We start from the raw sequence: 18,640 nt of genomic DNA, 5'->3' as shown, positions 1-18,640 counted from the left end.
TTGTGTCATGCGGGCTCTAGAGGGCAGGCTCAGTAGTTGTGGCGCACGGTCTTAGTTTCTCCGCAGCATGTGGGATCTTCCCGGACCAGGGATCGAACCTGTGTCCCCTGCATTGGCAGGTGGATTCTTATCCACTGCGCCACGAGGGAAGTCCCTATCCATTTAACTTTAACATTTAAAATTCTTCAAAACTTTGTGCAAAATCCACAACACTCAGAATTTTTTTAAAACCCTTTAGCCAAACCATTCATTCTATTCTCTGCATCCTAAGCACATACATCAAACTTCCTTGTTGTGTTAATTTGCATTTGTATACTGTGACAGGGAGAATTCTAAAGATGGTCCCCCAAGATTCCAGTCCACTGGTTGTTCAGTCAAACACTAATTTATGTCCTCCTGGGGAAAGATTTTACAGAAGTAATTAAAGTCTCAAGTCAGTTTATCTTAAGATATGGAGATTATCTGGGTGGGCCCGACTCAATCAGGTGAGAAGCTAAACAGTAGACTTTCTCTGGATGTGCAGAAGTCAGAGAGAGATGTGCTCCTGCTGGCCTAAAGGAAGAAGAAATAAAGTACCATGTTGTGGGATGACTTGTGAGTATGAGACCTTTAAGAGATGAGAGTCACCTCTACCTGAGAGCCAGCAAGAAAATGGGGCCTCAGTCCTACAAACACAAGAAAACAAATTCTAGCAACAGCCACTGTGTTTAAGAAAAGGACCTACCCAAGCCTCAGATAAGCATTGTAGTTTTAGCTAATCCCTTGATTTCAGCTTGTGGGACCTGAGGAGAGAACCCAGCCAGGCTCTATTGGACTTTTGACATAGAGAACTGTGAGATAGTAAGTGGGCATTGTTTTAAGCCATTGAGTTTATGCTTATGTGGTATGGCAGCAATAGGAAACTAACAAATATGTGTAATTATTTCATGTGTTGTTCTCTTTACAAATAAAGCTTAAAATTCCTTGACATCAGGAATTACTACTTTTGCTTACTGTATATTTATGCTAAACCTAATGATTAAACATTCTACTACCTGAGCATCTGTTTTCAACTATAATTATCTAGATCAAATAAAATATTTTATTCATGGCATCATCATCATTGCTATCATAGAATCAAAAAATTTTGTTTTACCAATTTCAGGAAAAAAAAGAGCACTCTAGCAAATGCTATCAATATTCAGCCCAGATCACCTGTGATATGCTCCTATCCTCCAGCTTCCTCAAGCTTAGTCCTATGAAATAAAATTAATATTTTATGGCAGAAGAAGAAATACAATTTAAACATAAAAAATTTTCTCTGCCCTTCGGCCTCCTCTTTCCCCTCTACTGTGCATTGTGTATCTGCATTATGCATCGACCAAACCTCCCCCATTGGCAGGAATACCTGCTCAACCACAAAAAAACAACATTCTCCTAGCACCAGTAGGACTGGTGCTCCTTACAACTCCTTAAAAGATAACATTCGTTCTGAATCTTGAAAGGGGCCATGATGACGCATGACCCACTACTCCCTAGATTGTGTAAACTGTCAATAGTAAGTCATTTAATGTACAGCCCTCTGTCTCAAAAACTTATATAAATGTGCTTTGACTTTTAAATGGCGGAACAGTTCTCGGAGCTTTCTGAGAGGCTGTTCTTGGGTTATAATCCTTCATATGGCTTGAATAAAATTTTCCTTTCTTTCTTAGATTGACTGACTAATTTTTTGTCGACAGTCCTAAGTGGGTACCTCTAACCTTCTTCAGAGAACTTCCCTTGGGCTACTGTAGCTGTTCAAAGCCTGAAGTGCCTGGGAGCTTATGTGCCCTGTAGCAAGTCCAAGCCAATGCCCATGTAGTATGGGAGTTTAAAAGTCCAGCTCCGGGGCTTCCCTGGTGGCGCAGTGGTTGAGAATCTGCCTGCTAATGCAGGGGACACGGGTTCGAGCCCTGGTCTGGGAGGATCCCACATGCCGCGGAGCAACTGGGCCCGTGAGCCACAACTACTGAGCCTGCGCGTCTGGAGCCTGTGCTCCGCAACAGGAGAGGCCACGATAGTGAGAGGCCCGCGCACCGCGATGATGAGTGGCCTCCGCTTGACGCAACTGGAGAAAGCCCTCGCACAGAAACGAAGACCCAACACAGCCAAAAATAAATATAAAAATAAATACATAAATAAGAACCGGTGCAACCAAATAAATAAATAAATATTTTAAAAAAAAACAAAAACAAAAGTCCAGCTCCATTGCCTCAAACAGTCCAAAAACTCAGTGGTGCAATTTCAGTTCTTGAGAACCCCAAGGATGAGGGTGAGGCTTGAGCTTTGACTGAAATGTCACTTTTATTTAGGGTGACAGATTCTCTGTCCTGTTTCCCCTACTCCATTACTTCTTTTTTCCCCTGGGATCATTTCCTTAACAAACCACATACCCCTGAATCCTCCAACACTTAGGAACAATTCACAAGCAGCTAACCCATGACAATTATCAAATGAATGAATGGAAGAAGCACTACTGAATGGATGTAAAATGGTAAAGGACTAAAGGAAAAAAGTTGAAAATTTTACTGTGAGACTAAAATTTCACAAAATCAGTTTATTAATTAAGATAGCATTTGATTTCAGATGCTCCTCAGAGTAAGAATAACTGATGCCAAAAACTCAGCCTCTGTGCACTGGTGCCAAATTGAATCTTGGAGACAGAGTTTTGGGTGAAGTAAAAAAGAATAGTTTTATTGCTTTGCCAGGCAAACGGCGACACAGAGGGCTTGTGCCCTGAAAAACTGTGTGTCCCAACCTGGAGGGATTTGGTGAGGAGTTTTATAGTAATGGTTCAAGGGCGGGGCTGCTGATAAGGATCAAGGTGTGTGCAGAACCTGCACTCCTTTAATCTGGCCTCAGGTGGTCTCCTCCCTGTCTCTGCATCCCCTCCTTTCCCTGATTAGCAACTGATCTGCCTTTTGGAATTCTGGAAGATCATGGAGGCTGGCTGGAAATGGGGGACACGGAAAGGCTTCCGTGCCCAGGAGCCCCACGGGGTCCTGCTCAGTTTCATAACCAACACGTACATAACTGACTTGACCACATTCTTCCATGAAGCACATGATACAGAAATTTAACAAGTTATACTGCATGGCTATATGGGCACTTTATACATTGGTATCATTATTAAAAATACGTTAAAAAAGAAAAGGGACACGCAGCTGGTAATACTAACACTCTTACATTTTAATATTATATTTTAATTTTAAATGAATTATAATTTAATTTATATTGAATAAAAATAAATTTATATTTATTTTACATATTATGCCATAATAGTATATCATTATAAATTATAATAAATATTGTTAAATTTAAAAAACTTAAAGTTAAGTAAAATATTTTATTTTAATAAAAATATTTCCTGGAATATAGGATAATTTATGGTACCTCATCAGGAAACAATGGTAACATTTATGGATTTCCTATGCCAATCGGTACAGAAAGGAACAATCAGTGGTAAGGAATTTATTCTAAAAATACTCAATATTAGAGTGACAGTAAAATGAAAAGGCACCTGACACCATGGTTTTCAACTCCATTCTGGGATTTAAATAACACACCTCTGGCATAAATGATTTAGAGTGTTTCTACTCGGCATAAATCAGGATGGACATTCCTGGTGACAACAAGGAGGATGATCTGGTGTGGATGTAGATAAAAGTGGTGGTAATGGCCTTGTACTATTTGTGTCAGATACTCTTTTGAATACATAATGTGCACTATCTCATTTCTATAAATCCTCTTAACAGTCTCAGAGAGCAGATGGTAATATCTTCCTCGGACTTTATTTATGATAACAAGGCCCTGAAAAGGTCATTAATTGTTTAAAGTCCCACAAGTAGAAAATTGGGCCAGGTTCAAGTTCAACCTGCCTGAAACAAAGCTATGTTCTTAGTCACTGCATGAAAATGGTTAGTTTCCAGACCTGTGGCTGCACAGATGCCTACATTTCGGAGGTCTGAATAAAACCATAGAGACAATGATGAATGTAAACACTTATAACCTTTTTGCACTAACTTATTTTCTCAACTTTATCATTAACTAACATGCATTTTAATAATTTCTAGCTGTTCTAAAAATATGCAATTGTATATGTTCATAGTAAAAAGTAGTTTAAACAGTAGCATTTTTTGGAAGCTATAAATATTCCTCTGGTTCCCAGGAAGAAACACATTTGATTTAAATGCTCCCAGAGGAAAGAATAACCAATACTTACAAAATTGACTTGACCAAGTACTTTTTTTTTTTTTTCACACACACACTGTATTTTATTTTTACAAGAGATAAATAGACTGACACCAAGCATTGTACATGGATGACCACAACAAAAGCAACAATGATTGCAATTACCAAACATGAAACACACTCATACTATTTGACCAAGTACTTCTATGGAGCACATGATAAATTCTTACAAAGATAGAAAGTTCGAAGAAAAAAAAAGGTACTCGAGTTCTAAGAAATGCTATAAAATGTGACTATGAGAAGATATTCTGGCTAATTTCTGTCTAATGCTGATTCACATATGATTCTCATGTACAAACTCTTGATAGTTCAGTATAATAAATCAAATGATAAATACCATAATACATAGGAAGACATACCCAGAATGTACTATTTAGTTTTTATCCTTTTCATGTTCAGACCCATCCAATACTTATTAATGATTTCTTCTTCCCACCCCAACTCTGTACCTTAAAATATTCCAAATTTACGTAAGAGTTGAAGACTAGAACAGGAAACACATATAATCCTCCATTAGTTCACCAGTTGACATTTTGCCATATCTACTTTCTCCCTTCCTCTCTCGTCTTCTTTCATTTGTGATTTATTTTCTTAAGGTATTTTCATGTGTGCATGTGCACACGTGCACGCACACACAGGCACATACACCCCTAAATATTCAGCATGCATCATCTAAGAAAAAAAAGTCATGTCTCGGCTGCAGCAAAGTCCAGCTGCCGTGCCACTGTCACCACACAGGCCCTCTTATGGGTTGAACCAAAGCCAAAAGGTCATTGATTTAGCATCAAGTTTTTTTCCAGTCCTACTTGCTGTAGCCATTGCACCTCACTCATGGTTGGACTAATTTAACAAGGCTAATGCTTGGAGGTGTGTATCCCACAAAGACAGTGCTCCCAAGGTCTGTACAGCCTCTAGGCAGTCCCAGAGGCCTCTTAAAGTGGATGTGCAGAAAGGCCTAGGAACACCCTACAAAGTTTACCTTAAGGTGCAAAACATACCAGTGTGGAGAAAGGATGACAAAGATTTATGTATTGGTATATAACTGTCTACTCTTTCTGTATGATTTGCCTGAAAGAAAACCCACCCAGCCTGGAGTTATTGTGAGCCAATCTTGTATCTTAGAGGTGAGGATTTTTTGATGAGCTTTATCCTCGCGTTAGCTGTTATACGTGATCCGAGCTGATATTCCTTGTATATTCAGGGTGACAGCTTCTCTCTTAAGTACAACTTAAAGACTAGTTCTTTACTAATTCTAACAGAAAATGAGAAAGAAAAGAGGAAATTGGCTAGGTTTCTAGAAGGACTCCAATCTATCCTACATAAAAACAGACTGAAAAATCATGTTGTGCATATTCCACTAGAAGCCTATGACAGGATACTGTCTCTTATTAAAGCAATTCTGACACTTGTTATGGAAAATCATCTAAGATTGCAGTCGGTTTAAAGCAAAGTGTGTACATAATAGAGATTACCTGTGATGTGATCATTCAAGCTACTGTTTGTAAGAAAGTGTACCATACTGAACTTTCTCTCCCCAAGAAGAAAACTACAACCCTTTTCTGTTTTTGGAATAGCTTTGTTGCTAGGACTGTTGACTTTAAAAAAAATGCACAAAGTGAGAGCTGTGAGTTAAGTTTTATTTGGGGCAAAATGAGGGCTGCAGCCCAGGAGGCGAGGGGAGGGGCCAGGATATATAGGGGTTTTGCAGTAAAGAGCAGGTAATTGGGAAGGTCAAACGATTATTGTTAAATAAAGAAAACCAGATATCTCAAGTTAAGGAATTCAGCGCTTTTCTATGTATGGGAAGATGCAAGAGTCTGGACTCACTGAAATCATTCCTCTGATATGCACCTCAGCTGTCTGGGGCCTGTATTTTCACACCCTGAGTTTCCTCAGGGCTCACCGCAGGGAGTGGCTGCAGTCTGATGGTTGCTAGATGGCAGGTATTCTTTTCAGCCCTGAGTTTCCTCAGGGCTCACCAGCTCACACTGGAGGGTTGCAATCATTGGTGACTGTGACATCCTTTGTTTATTGATATGGCAGGAAATATTCCATTTATAAATATTCAATTTATCAGGACCATGCTCCATTTTATCCATACTCTTCCTTTGAGGCAGTGGAAGGGAGCTTTGACATCAAGCTTTCAGAAATAAAGGGCTGCCTAGTCATCCTAAGCTCAACACGTAGGAAGAGTTCTTCAACCTGTCTGCTTGTAGCAGTGAAATGCCTGATCTTTTGCTACGAAATCCATAGAACTAAACCTTCTCACAGACAGTTCAATGAAACTGTGGCTCCAGGAACTGTCCAGTGCACGACAATGTTCAAGGAAAAGCTCTGTGTTGGCTACTCTTCTGGGTTCTCTCTGTTGAGTATCCATGAAAATGGGCAATCTCTAAGCCTGGTAAATTCCAGCAGCCCCTCAGTTATGTTCCTCTCACTGTAATCTTTTGATGACATTTGTTCTGTGGAGCTCAATAATGAGGAATACCTATCCCATATGCTTCAGCCATATGGGATTGCACGTAGACTTACATCAAAGGTCAAGTATGCAGGAGCTAATATGGCCCTCAAACTATAGTTACTTATAGTTACTGCTCTCCCCATGTCACAGTATACAGTGAGTGTGATATCAATACATCTTAATGATGATGTTAAGACTATGGAATGGGTCCAAATAACTGGTCTGAGAAGGATAAGACCACTACACTCTTAATGTACCATCAAACCTCCTCAACTGTGAGCTTCCATGCTTAATCTACTTTAAAAACAAGTCCTCTGGAGATGTTAAGGGTGTCAGATACTTGCAGAAGTTCCAGAGCAAGACAGATTACAACGTGGGTGAGCAATGCCTAGAGACCCAGAATGAGCTCCAAAACTATACCAACCTAGCCAATTTCAATTATATGACTCACACACGGCCTAGAGATGGAATGCAAGTCCTCATAGCTCTCATTCTGAATGTTTTGCTTCCCTCACTGGAGGAAAGGCTAGATCCTGCTCCAGCCAATCTTTCTCAGTAGACTCAGTCCAGAAAAAAAAAAACTTACATTTCAAGGTTCTCATTGAATGGACCAGAGATGGGAGTGGCCACATCTCTGAGAAGTGTGTCTAATCCTGACCAGGAATTTGACAAAGAGCTTCATTCATATTCCAACAAACACTCAACTCCAACCCCAGCAGCCCACTGAGCTCCACCCTTCCCTAGAAGAGCCAGCTCCCACTAGAAGGCCTGCAGCAGTTGTCCTGTGACACCTGAAGCTCCTTGATCTATGGCCCCTCATGGTCAGGTCAGTGCCAAGGTTGATGTTGAACCTTTATTGTTGTTTAAGGAAATGTAGAATTGATTTGTAAATATGAAAAGGAAGAAAATATTTATTATATTATTGTAATGATCAGCTTTAGGTCATATTGTTCAATAGTGGTAGACAAGATCCATTCTTCTGCATAGCTACGAGGCAACACTGTTACGTTTGCCCTTGAAAGGCCACCGTTCAGTCTACCTCCTATTCAGAACAAACTGAGACACCTATTAGGGCTTGTGCTCAACTATGCCTATGGATGAGTCCATGTCTCATTTGAAGGAAACTTTTTTATATACAATGTGGCCTCTCTGGATAATGCCTCAGACAATATAATTTTTCCTATTTTCTGAAGCTATTTTCCTGAAGTCTTAGGCGAATACAAAAGTGTTTACTGTTCTCATGGACACTAGAATTTTGAAGACAGAGCAACAGAGGTCAGTTTGTGGTATTTTTATTCACTTAGCTATTGCATATTAAGCTGCAGAAGTCTTTCTACCAATTCTTTAGTCATGGGTAGAGGCCCACTAACAGTGGGCTTTATAGTCATCCCTACCTCCTAGCCGACTCTTCTGGGTCCCTTGCGTGTATCTGTCCATCCTTCATCACAATCAGGAAGTTTCACTACTACTTGCTATTGGGAAGTCTGGCTGCATTCTCTGCTTCTCAGTCACTCCCACAGCTCCTGATTTCTGTCATAAAAATACTCATTCTTAGCCAATGAATATCCCAGGGGTCTTAGAGGACTCCTGGGGCTAGAAGGTGGCCAGAGCCCAAGGGAGCCATGAAGCAGATGATGGGACATTTCACTACCCACACTGCTCCCTGGTCCCTGGCCATGAATGAAGATGCCATGATTGATAACCCAGCACTGATCATGTGGAATCATCTAGCATACTCCTCTATATTTCCCCACAGCCCTTGGTCAGCAGTGATATTCTGCACATGTATTAATATCATCCCTCCATGTATTACATGTTTAGTAATCAGATTTTTTACCATATCTCATTAAAAGTTGGTAATTTATGGGCTTCCCTGGTGGCGCAGTGGTTGAGAATCTGCCTGCCAATGCAGGGGACACAGGTTCGAGCCCTGGTCTGGGACGATCCCACATGCCGCGGAGCAACTAGGCCCGTGAGCCACAACTACTGAGCCTGCGCATCTGGAGCCTGTGCTCCGCAACAAGAGAGGCCACGATAGTGAGAGGCCCGCGCACCGCGATGAAGAGTGGCCCCTGCATGCCACAACTGGAGAAAGCCCTCGCACAGAAATGAAGACCCAACACAGCCAAAAATAATAAATAATAATTTTTAAAAAACAAAAAAACAAACAAACAAAAACCTCACATTATTTAAAAAAAAAAAAAAAAAAGTTGGTAATTTACTGTGGCCAGCAGACACAGCTTGTTATCTGTGGCCTCAGGACCTCTGAGCAACTGTGAAGACAGTGGGGTGTCATTTTCTTAAATTTGTATTGTCTTAGGATTTTCTCTGCTCTCCAACTGGTTGACATATTCTTGGCAACACTTATAGCATGTGCACTTACCATGACTAGGCACTGAGTGATGCGGGTGCCATCACTTCCGTGCCTGAAAGCGCTCCGCACCTGGCACCTGCCTGCCCTATCCTGATCTACTGGACCTTCTGTGGGTCTGGCATGTGTTTAGGATTCTAGTTTTTACTTTTTAAATGTAAACTGTGTTTTTGTAATTATTGAATCATGCAATCAATTTAAGTTTAACAGTTTAAGTTAAAGCAGTTAATTTTTTTAAGTAATCACTTATATAGATATATAGATATAGATATATAGATATAGATATATAGATATAGATATAGATATAAATTGGTGGCTGCCTCATTCTTTCTCAAGCTCAGAACCATGCAATAGCTCATTTCATTCATGGTAAAAAATCCTTAAGAGAGCCAGCCTCAAAGTCCCTACAGGGTCCAATGCTCAGTTATCTTTCTAACCTTTTCTCCTACTTTCCTCTCTCTTTGCTCATTCCACTTATGCCACACCAGCCTCCTTATAACATCTCCCTTGATGATCTCATAACAACTGTTCCCTCTTTCTGGAAGACCCTTCCACCAGATATCTGTCTAACTTACTCCTTTTCTTCACATCCCTCAGTTCTCATCCTCTTAAGGGATCCCGCCTTACCACTCTACATCATACTGCCAACTACACCCACTCCCTGGCACTCCCCATTACCTTACCCTGCTCCTTTTCTTTTTTCTTCTGGTGTTTATCACTTCCAACATACAAGAAAATTTATCTTTTATTATGTGTACTGTTTATTGTCTGTAACCCCTTTGCTAGACTCTAAGCTCTACAGGGCAGGGATTTTTGTTTTGGTCTCTGATGTAATCTGAGTGCTTAAAACACAGTCTGGCACACAATACACGATAAATATTTGTTGAATGAATAAATGACTCAAATATTTATCCACAATTTCAGATTAATAATTGAGAATAGTGTTACAGTAAAGAGATTTGGGTGACTGAATTGGAAACTTGCATTCAATGTTTAAAGCTGCTCTTGACTTTAGGCTGTGCTGAATTGAACACCTGGACATTCTTATTATTCAGCTCCAGTTTAAATGTTCATCACTTATCCAAAGCACCTGTCATTACAGACGTAATGTAATTTCCCAAACTATACTTTTTTCCCTAGTTATTTTATATTGATGACTTCATTTTTAAGGAGGCACTGAAGGCCACCTGGAGACATTCAACATGTTCACACCAATGTTATCTACAATTAGAGTAAATTATTTACTAGGACACTTCCCACAAATTTTATCTCTATATCTAGGAATCCCTGTTATCCTAGTCAAGTAGATATTTCTGGATGCATTCCCTAATTCTTGAGTCTAGTCTATTTGAGGCCTGTAGCAGAAGTCAGACAAAGTCTGGTAGGACAACTGCATTTTTACATTTTTCAAGTTTAAAAACAAAAATAAAACCAAACCAAACCAACAAAAACCAACTGATGAGGGATACCGAACTGGCAGCTGGTGAGCTAAATATGACTCCATCATTGTTTGGCTGGCCCAAGCTTTTAGTTTTTCTTTTAACTTGAACATTCAGTCAGGGCATCTACTTTCCAATTTGCCATTTGCCCTAGGCTACATCACCCCTATTGCTTATACTAGACCTAATATTAACATCTTTGTTATCTACTTGGCCACTTAGCATTTGAATCTAGGATCCCACTTCTCTGGGAAGTTCAAGTGAACAGAATACCCTGTAACTTATAATCTGTAGCCTTCACTCTTTGAGACTTAGAAACTATATTATATTTAACATAAATCATCCTAGAATAACAAATGAAAATTTAACAAGACCAAATATAGCAAAAACATAACTTAGAATCCATAACACTGGATATACTGTACAGTCTAGGAATAGCCCAAGAGAATAAATTATGTTTCTGTTATTATGTAGCAGTCTGGAAGGAAGTGTAAGAAAAAAGAAAGGGAATTTTGAATTGTTAAAAATATTTGGCCACATTGTTTATGTATTATCACTTGTATTTAATAATATATCAACATTTACATTAAATCTGGCTTATTTCTTCTAGATTACAAAAACAGAATAAAGGGGCACCAGGAGACCATAAGTAAGTAATCAATAAATAAAAGCTCTAGTCCAGATCAAAGATAAATTACTCAAAAATAATCCATCACTCTCCTCTGATATGCTCTTACCATCAACATCCCTCCTATCCTTTAGAGCCAGCCTAAGCCTGAACTCCAGTGCAACTCCTGCAACCAAGTTCACTTGCCAGATCAAGAACTCATTTCTCTTAAAATGTACTCATGGTCTTTATCAGATAACTATTCTTTAAGAAAGACACATCTTTAAATTTTAATACCAGTATTTAGCACTCAAATTTAGTATATAATTTAGGTTACTGTGATGTAATGTGTTGCCTATTTATAATGTAAAATATCATTCAATAATTGGCATTCAAGTAGCTGAATCTCTCCTCAATTATATTACGAACTCCTGTTAGTGAAGATAATCTCTCCTTTTTTAGTACTCTGCAGTACTAGGGACAGTACTAGATACTGCATTATGCATGTTACTAATAACCTGTTTTCTTTGAAGTTTAACTCCTTGGTATTGAGTCAAGGTAGCTTGAATTTCCAGAATCTGAGGGATGTAGATTTTCTTGGGGATACTGAAATAGCCTAGAAGGCTCAGTTCTATCATGTATAAAATGAACTTAGGCTTCCTCAACTTTGAGATATTAAAGAGAATAAAGGACTGCAAATAAACAGAGTAAAATCAGAATGGAATTCTCTTAACTTTTACTTACAAAACAAAAAAGAGCATTATGTACTTAGACTTCATATTTGGAGAAAAGATCCATCAAGAGGTTAAACTGGTTCATTTCTTTAGCCAAAATTTTATTTAATTACTGTAAGATAACACCAACACATTTCACAGAACTAATGGAGCCACACTTTATCAAGAGGTGCTTAATGTTCCTGCTCTAACGTTTTCAGTGTCAAGGAATTCATTGACTTGTGAGGAAACCATTCTACTGATGAATGGTATTGTGAAAGTGCTTTCTTGCTTGAGTTGAAACTTGTGCTCCTTAACATCTACCCAACAGACATATTCTTATTAGCAGTACACAGTGAGTCCCCCCTCTTTTACTAATGACAATTTTATAAATATGTAAAAGCAACTAGTTCCCACCCCTCCATAGCTGTCCAAAATTCTTCTTATCTAGTTTAGACATTTTTACTTCCATCCACCATTCCGTCCACCATTTTTACTCCCGTCCACATAATGCCCCCATGCATAATGCTTCTTTAGACATAATCTAGTTCAATACAGTTCCATCTAAAATGGGACACTGCAGATAAATCCAGCCCAAAGAGTGTGAGTCAAGTAGGTTAAAAGAGCCATTTTTTGTTCAGGCATATGTTTAATTCAATTAAACAATGACAGAGCACATATCATGCACAAAACATTGAGAGAGAGAGACAAAAAATTACGTAAGAAAAGCTCTTTAGATTTCTAGGAATTCACAACCCGGTGGGCAGCACAGGTAAATGTAAAAGTAAATCAATAGAAAACATAATTTGATCGATGCAATGACACAGTAATTAACACAATAAGTGTACGGGGTTCCAAGGAGAGAGCCAAAGACAGAGTGAGAAAATTCAGAGTGTAAGTACATTCATCATAGAAAGTTGGTCCTTGTACAAAATTATCTCTGACAACCATTTTCCATTTCAATAAAATCTCTTGAAAAGAGATAAGAATGAAGAAAATGAATTTAAAAGGAGAGTGAGAAAGCACTCTAAGATAGGCTTAAAGTTTAAAATGGCCACTCATTGAACATTTTTACTGTAATAGTGCACTGAAAGTTGAACATAAACCTTCCCAAATGCACTATTCTATAGTAGAAGTAGGCTTTTACATATGAGCTGAAGAGAGCCATTAGCTTCTTAGAAGCACAGAATGGATGGATCAATCAAGAGGGCATCAGAACCTGAGGCCTTGATGTTTTGGGACATTCTTAAAAAGCCATCATTAATAGTTGGTAAACTTTTTTTCCCCCTGTACTGATTCTGGCATTCTCACAAATACAAAAGAAACTATGCCTACAATGCCAAGGGTTTTGTTGTAACCTATGTAGATTAAGGCTGATGTTAAACTAGTAGGATTTTTTAAATTACTATTTATTTCTTCAGTGAACAGATTTAGTGACTACCTTTGGCACAGTGCACACTTTTGTAGGCACTAGTGATATGAGAATTAACTAAACAAATATCTTCTCACAAATTCCCTTGCTGGAGATAAAGAGTAAACACATAAATATACTACTCTCAGATGGTAAATGCTAACTACAGAGAAATCTGAAAGAAGTTTAGGGTTTGGGGAGTGGCTGGTGGAAGTAGGGGTTTTTGAAGAAATGTAAGTTGGTACTGAAATTGAAATGTGATTTTAAAACTCCCAACAAACAAATTCCAGGACCAGATGGCTTCACAGGTGAATTCTATCAAACGTTTAGAGACGAGCTAACACCCATCCTTCTGCAAATATTCCAAAAAATTGCAGAGGAAGGAACACTCCCAAACTCATTCTATGAGGCCACCATCACCCTGATACCGAAACCAGACAAAGACACCATAAAAAAAAAGAAAATTATAGGCCGACATCACTGATGAACATAGACGCAAAAATACTCAACAAAATACTAGCAAACTGAATCCAACAACACATTAAAAGGATCATACACCACGATCAAGTGGGATTTATCCAAGGGATGCAAGGATTCTTCAATATATGCAAATCAATCAATGTGATACACCATATTAGATACACCATATTAACAAACTGAAGAATAAAAACCATATGATCATCTCAACAGATACAGAAAAAGCTTTTGACAAAATCCAACACCCATTTATGATAAAAAACTCTCCAGAAAGTGGGCATAGAGGGAACCTACCTCAACATCATAAAGGCCATATATGACAAACCTACAGCTAACATCATACTCAACGGTGAAAAGCTGAAAGCATTTCCCCTAAGATCAAGAACAAGACAAGGATGTCCACTCTCACTACTTTTATTCAATATAGTTTTGAAGTCCTAGCCATGGAAATCAGAGAAGAAAAAGAAATAAAAAATCCAAATTGGAAAAGAAGAAGTAAAACTGTCACTGTTTGCAGATGACATGATACTATACATAGAAAATCCTAAAGATGCTACCAGAAAACTGCTAGAGCTCATCAATGAATTTGGTAAAGTTGCAGGATACAAAATTAATACACAGAAATATCTTGCATTTCTATTTACTAACAACGAAAGATCAGAAAGAGAAATTAAAGAAACAATCCCATTTATCATCTCATCAAAAAGAACAAAATACCTAGGAATAAACCCACCTAAGCAGGCAAAAGACCTGTACTCCAAAAACGATAAGACACTGTGACGAGAGAAATCAAAGACACCACAAACAAATGGAAAGTACACCGTGTTCTTGGACTAGAAGAATCACTATTGTTAAAATGACCGTACTACCCAAGACAATCTACAGATTCAATGCAATCCCTATTAAATTACCAATGGCATTTTTCACAGAACTGGAACAAAAAATTTTTAAATTTGTATGGATACACAAAAGACCCTGAATAGCTAAAGCAATACTGAGAAAGAAAAACAGAGCTAGAGGAATCATGCTCCCTGTCTTCAGATTATACTACAAAGCTACAGTCATCAAAACAGTATGGTGCTGGCACAGAAACAGAAACATAGATCAATGGAACAGGATAGAAAGCCCAGAAATAAACGCATGCTCCTATGGTCAGTTAATCTACGACAAACATAAACAGAACACTTTGACATAAATCACAGCAATATCTTTTTGGATCCATCTCCTAATGAAAACAAAAACAAAAATAAACAAATGGGACCTAATTAAAGTACAAGCTTTTGCACAGCAAAGGAAACCATAAACAAAACAAAAAGACAACCCACACAATGGGAGAAAATATTTGCAAATGATGTGACTGACAAGGGATTAATCTCCAAAATATACAAAGAGCTGATGTAGCTCAATATCAAAAAGAAAGAACCCAATCAAAAAATGGGCAGAAGATCTAAATAAACATTTCTCCAAAGACATGCAGATGGCTAAAAAGCCCATGAAAAGATACTCAACATCACATATTATTAGAGAAATGCAAATCAAAATTACAATTAGGTATCACCTCACACCAGTCAGAGTGGTCATCAAAATGTCTACAAACAATAAATGCTGGAGAGGGTGTGGAGAAAAGGGAACCCTCCTACCTTGTTGGTGGGAATGTAAATTGGTACAACCACTATGGAGAACAGTATGGCGCTTCCTTAAAAAACTAAAAAAAGGGCTTCCCTGCTGGCGCAGTGGTTGAGAATCTGCCTGCCGATGCTGGGGACACAGGTTTGAGCCCTGGTCTGGGAAGATCCCACATGCCACGGAGCAAATAAGCCCGTGTGCCCCAACTACTGAGCCTGCGCTCTACAGCCCGCGAGCCACAACTACTGAAGCCCACATGCCTAGAGCCCACGCTCTGCCATAAGAGAAGCCACCGCAGCGAGAAGCTCACACACTGCAACAAAGAGTAGTCTCCGCTCGCCGCAACTAGAGAAAGCCCGTGCACAGCAACGAAGACCCAATGCAGCCAAAAATAAATAAATAAATAAGTAAATAAATTTATTAAAAAAAAAAACAAAACTAAAAAAAGAACTCCTATATGATCTAGCACTCCCACTCCTGGGCATATATCCGGAGAAGACCGCAATTCAAAAAGATACATATACCCCAATTTCACTGCAGCACTATTTACAAGAACCAAGACATGGAAAAAACCTAAGTGCCCATCGACAGAGGAATGGATAAAGAAGATGTGGTACATATACACAATGGAATATTACTCAGCCACAAAAAAGAATGAAATAATGCCATTTGCAGCAACATGGATGGACCTAGAGATTGTCATACTGAGTGAAGTAAGCCAGACAGAGAAAGACAAATATCATACGATATCACTTATATGTGAAATCTACAAAGAGGGTACAAATGAACTTATTTACAAAACAGAAGTAGAGTCATAGATGTAGAAAACAAACTTATGCTTACCAGGGGGGTAAGGGGGGGAGGGATAAATTGGGAGACTGGGATTGACATATACACACTACTATATATAAAACAGATAACTAATAAGGACCTACTGTATAGCACAGTGAACTCTACTCAACACTCTGTAATGGCCAATATGGGAAAAGAATCTTAAAAAAGAGGGGATATATGTATATGTATAACTGAACCACTTTGCTGTACACCTGAAAGTAACACAACATTGTAAATCAACTATACTCCAATATAAAATAAAAATTAAATGAAAAAATAAAAATGCAAGTTGGTAAAGCAGAACCTCAGCGGTAGCATTCCAGTAGACTTGAAGTAACTGAGGGACGCAGCCTCTCACGTCCAGGGAAAAGCAACAAAGGACAGATGTGCACAGGCCGCAGGGAGCAGGCCTTCCTCGGGTGCTGGAAGAACAGCAAGGAGGCCTGTGCACATGGAGGGACAGGAGTAAATGGGCTCCAGTGGAGATGCTGAGGTCAGGGAAGGGGATGGGCCTGACCAGAAGGGTCATGAAGACCACCGTAAAGATGTTGGTTTTCATTCTGACACAAGCTGGAAAAGCCAGGGGAGCAAAGGAGCAAAGGGCGCAGGTTTACGTTTTAGAAGAATCGCTTTGGTGGCTCTGTGGAGCTCGACTGTACTTTATTTCAATTATAAGATAGAGTTCAAGCTGTAATACTGGAGTCTACAGTAACAACAGCAACAATGCCATACATCTAGAGAGCACTTATTATATACTAGGTACTGTGCTAAATTTATATAATTATCTCACTTAGTGTTCATTAATGACCATTATCTCCTTATTACAAATGTAAAAATCAAGGCTGGAGGAGTTTTAAGTTACCAGCTCACAGTCACACAGCTGGACAGTGTTAGAGTCTGGATTCTCAGCCTGGTAATCTGACCCCAGAAATGATCCTCTCTGGATGAACAACAGAATATCCTGGACAACTTTTAGAATATGTCCCCACTCACCCCCTTCCAGAGATTGATACTGAATTGCTCTGGTGGGGCCTGGGCACTGGCATCAGCTCTCCAGGGCATCCCGATGTAGAGCCAGAATTGAGAACTACTGTGAAATATCAACCATACTGTAATGCCTAAAATTACCTAGCAGAACAATTTGGTTCAAATATATTATTAGTGAGGTTTAAAAAAAAAAAACTGAGCTTTCTGGGGAAAAAAAGTCTTCCGTGTAAACCCCAAGTTTTCTATCAAAAATATTGGTACTGATTAAGTGGTGACAGTTGTGTACACATTTTTCATGAGTGAGTAATTTAAGTGCATCACTTATTTTCCAGTCCCATCATGACCTTGGTCAGCCTCAGAAGGGCAATGACCATTTGGATACTACTGCTCTCCACAGTGCCTGTCATCAACCTTTGCTCAGACTTCATGTGTGACATCTATTGCTATGCTTCAAAAGCCAAAGTCTTTCCCTTGGCTTCATTAGCAGCAATTGGAGCTCCACATCCAGTATTTGAAGGAGCTCTCATTCCAAATACAGAACTAGGTCTTCCTTATTAAACACTAGGGGAAGCAAAAACATTGGTGACTGGAGTGAATATTTATGTCCTTGTCATTGTTATCCAGGATGGACTTGGGAGCTATGAAACATAAAAGTGCAGTCATGAACTTCATTAAACAGGGTAATATAAATGGATAACCCATTTCTAGTAGTTCTAATTTAGTGATTCAAGAAGAATCAGAGAAGAGGCATTTTATTAACAATATCAAGTATGTGTTCTAGTCAAACAGTTCTCTCAAAGAAACATCATCAACATGCTCAAAAAATTTAGTGACTATTATGCTTTTTTTTTGGCATTAGAAGGCACGGAGAGTAGAAATAAATGTAAAGAAATAGAGTATAACGAGCTGGAGATGCTAACAAATGTCAAATAAAAACAAATCTGGACTTGGATAAGTAGAGACTTTACTCAAAAAGTTTTGCAATAGGGAGGATGCTCCAACCTTAGGATCTGAACATGTCTCAAAATCAAACTTAAAAATGCTTTTCTCTTATAGAGAGGGGTAAGCAGGGCTAGCAGGAATTTTTGAAGGGAAAATGGGGGAATGAGTGGGAGTGACCAGACAGCATGATCAGGGCTGTCTTTTTCAATGCGGTCAGCTAGTTCTCAGGATGAGATGTTAAGGGGGGATGTTCTGCATTTTAATGATTAAACTCTAGGGCAAGCCAAAGTTCAGGGGCCTGTAGGGTGGAGAAAACCCTGACTAAAAGTTGGTTAAGGTAAGGTAAAGGGTATGTAACGGGCAATAGTGAATGAACATTTGGTCACAACTTTACCACTTGATATTTAATTCTTTAGTGGTCAATAATCAAGCAAATAAAACATGGGATAGAATTCTAGATCATACCATAATACACAGATTTTGAGAATATAGTGGTTTCCTAA

The 18,640-nt window shown here is 38.8% G+C and overlaps 1 long non-coding RNA gene across 1 annotated transcript in view; it reads right to left on the bottom strand.

Moving 5' to 3' along the window:
* Positions 1 to 4,261: 4,261 nt before the first annotated feature.
* The window catches only part of LOC309652666, an 857,026-nt gene continuing 842,647 nt past the window's right edge, over positions 4,262 to 18,640 (bottom strand). Inside the window, exon 2 of the long non-coding RNA XR_014258868.1 lies at positions 4,262 to 4,413. This is a non-coding gene — a long non-coding RNA (uncharacterized lncRNA). The remainder of the gene's footprint in view (positions 4,414 to 18,640) is intronic.

Source organism: Balaenoptera physalus, assembly GCF_965194825.1.
Source record: "Balaenoptera physalus genome assembly, chromosome: X".
Classification (NCBI taxonomy): domain Eukaryota; kingdom Metazoa; phylum Chordata; class Mammalia; order Artiodactyla; family Balaenopteridae; genus Balaenoptera; species Balaenoptera physalus.
This window is presented reverse-complemented; position numbering and strand designations above follow the sequence as displayed.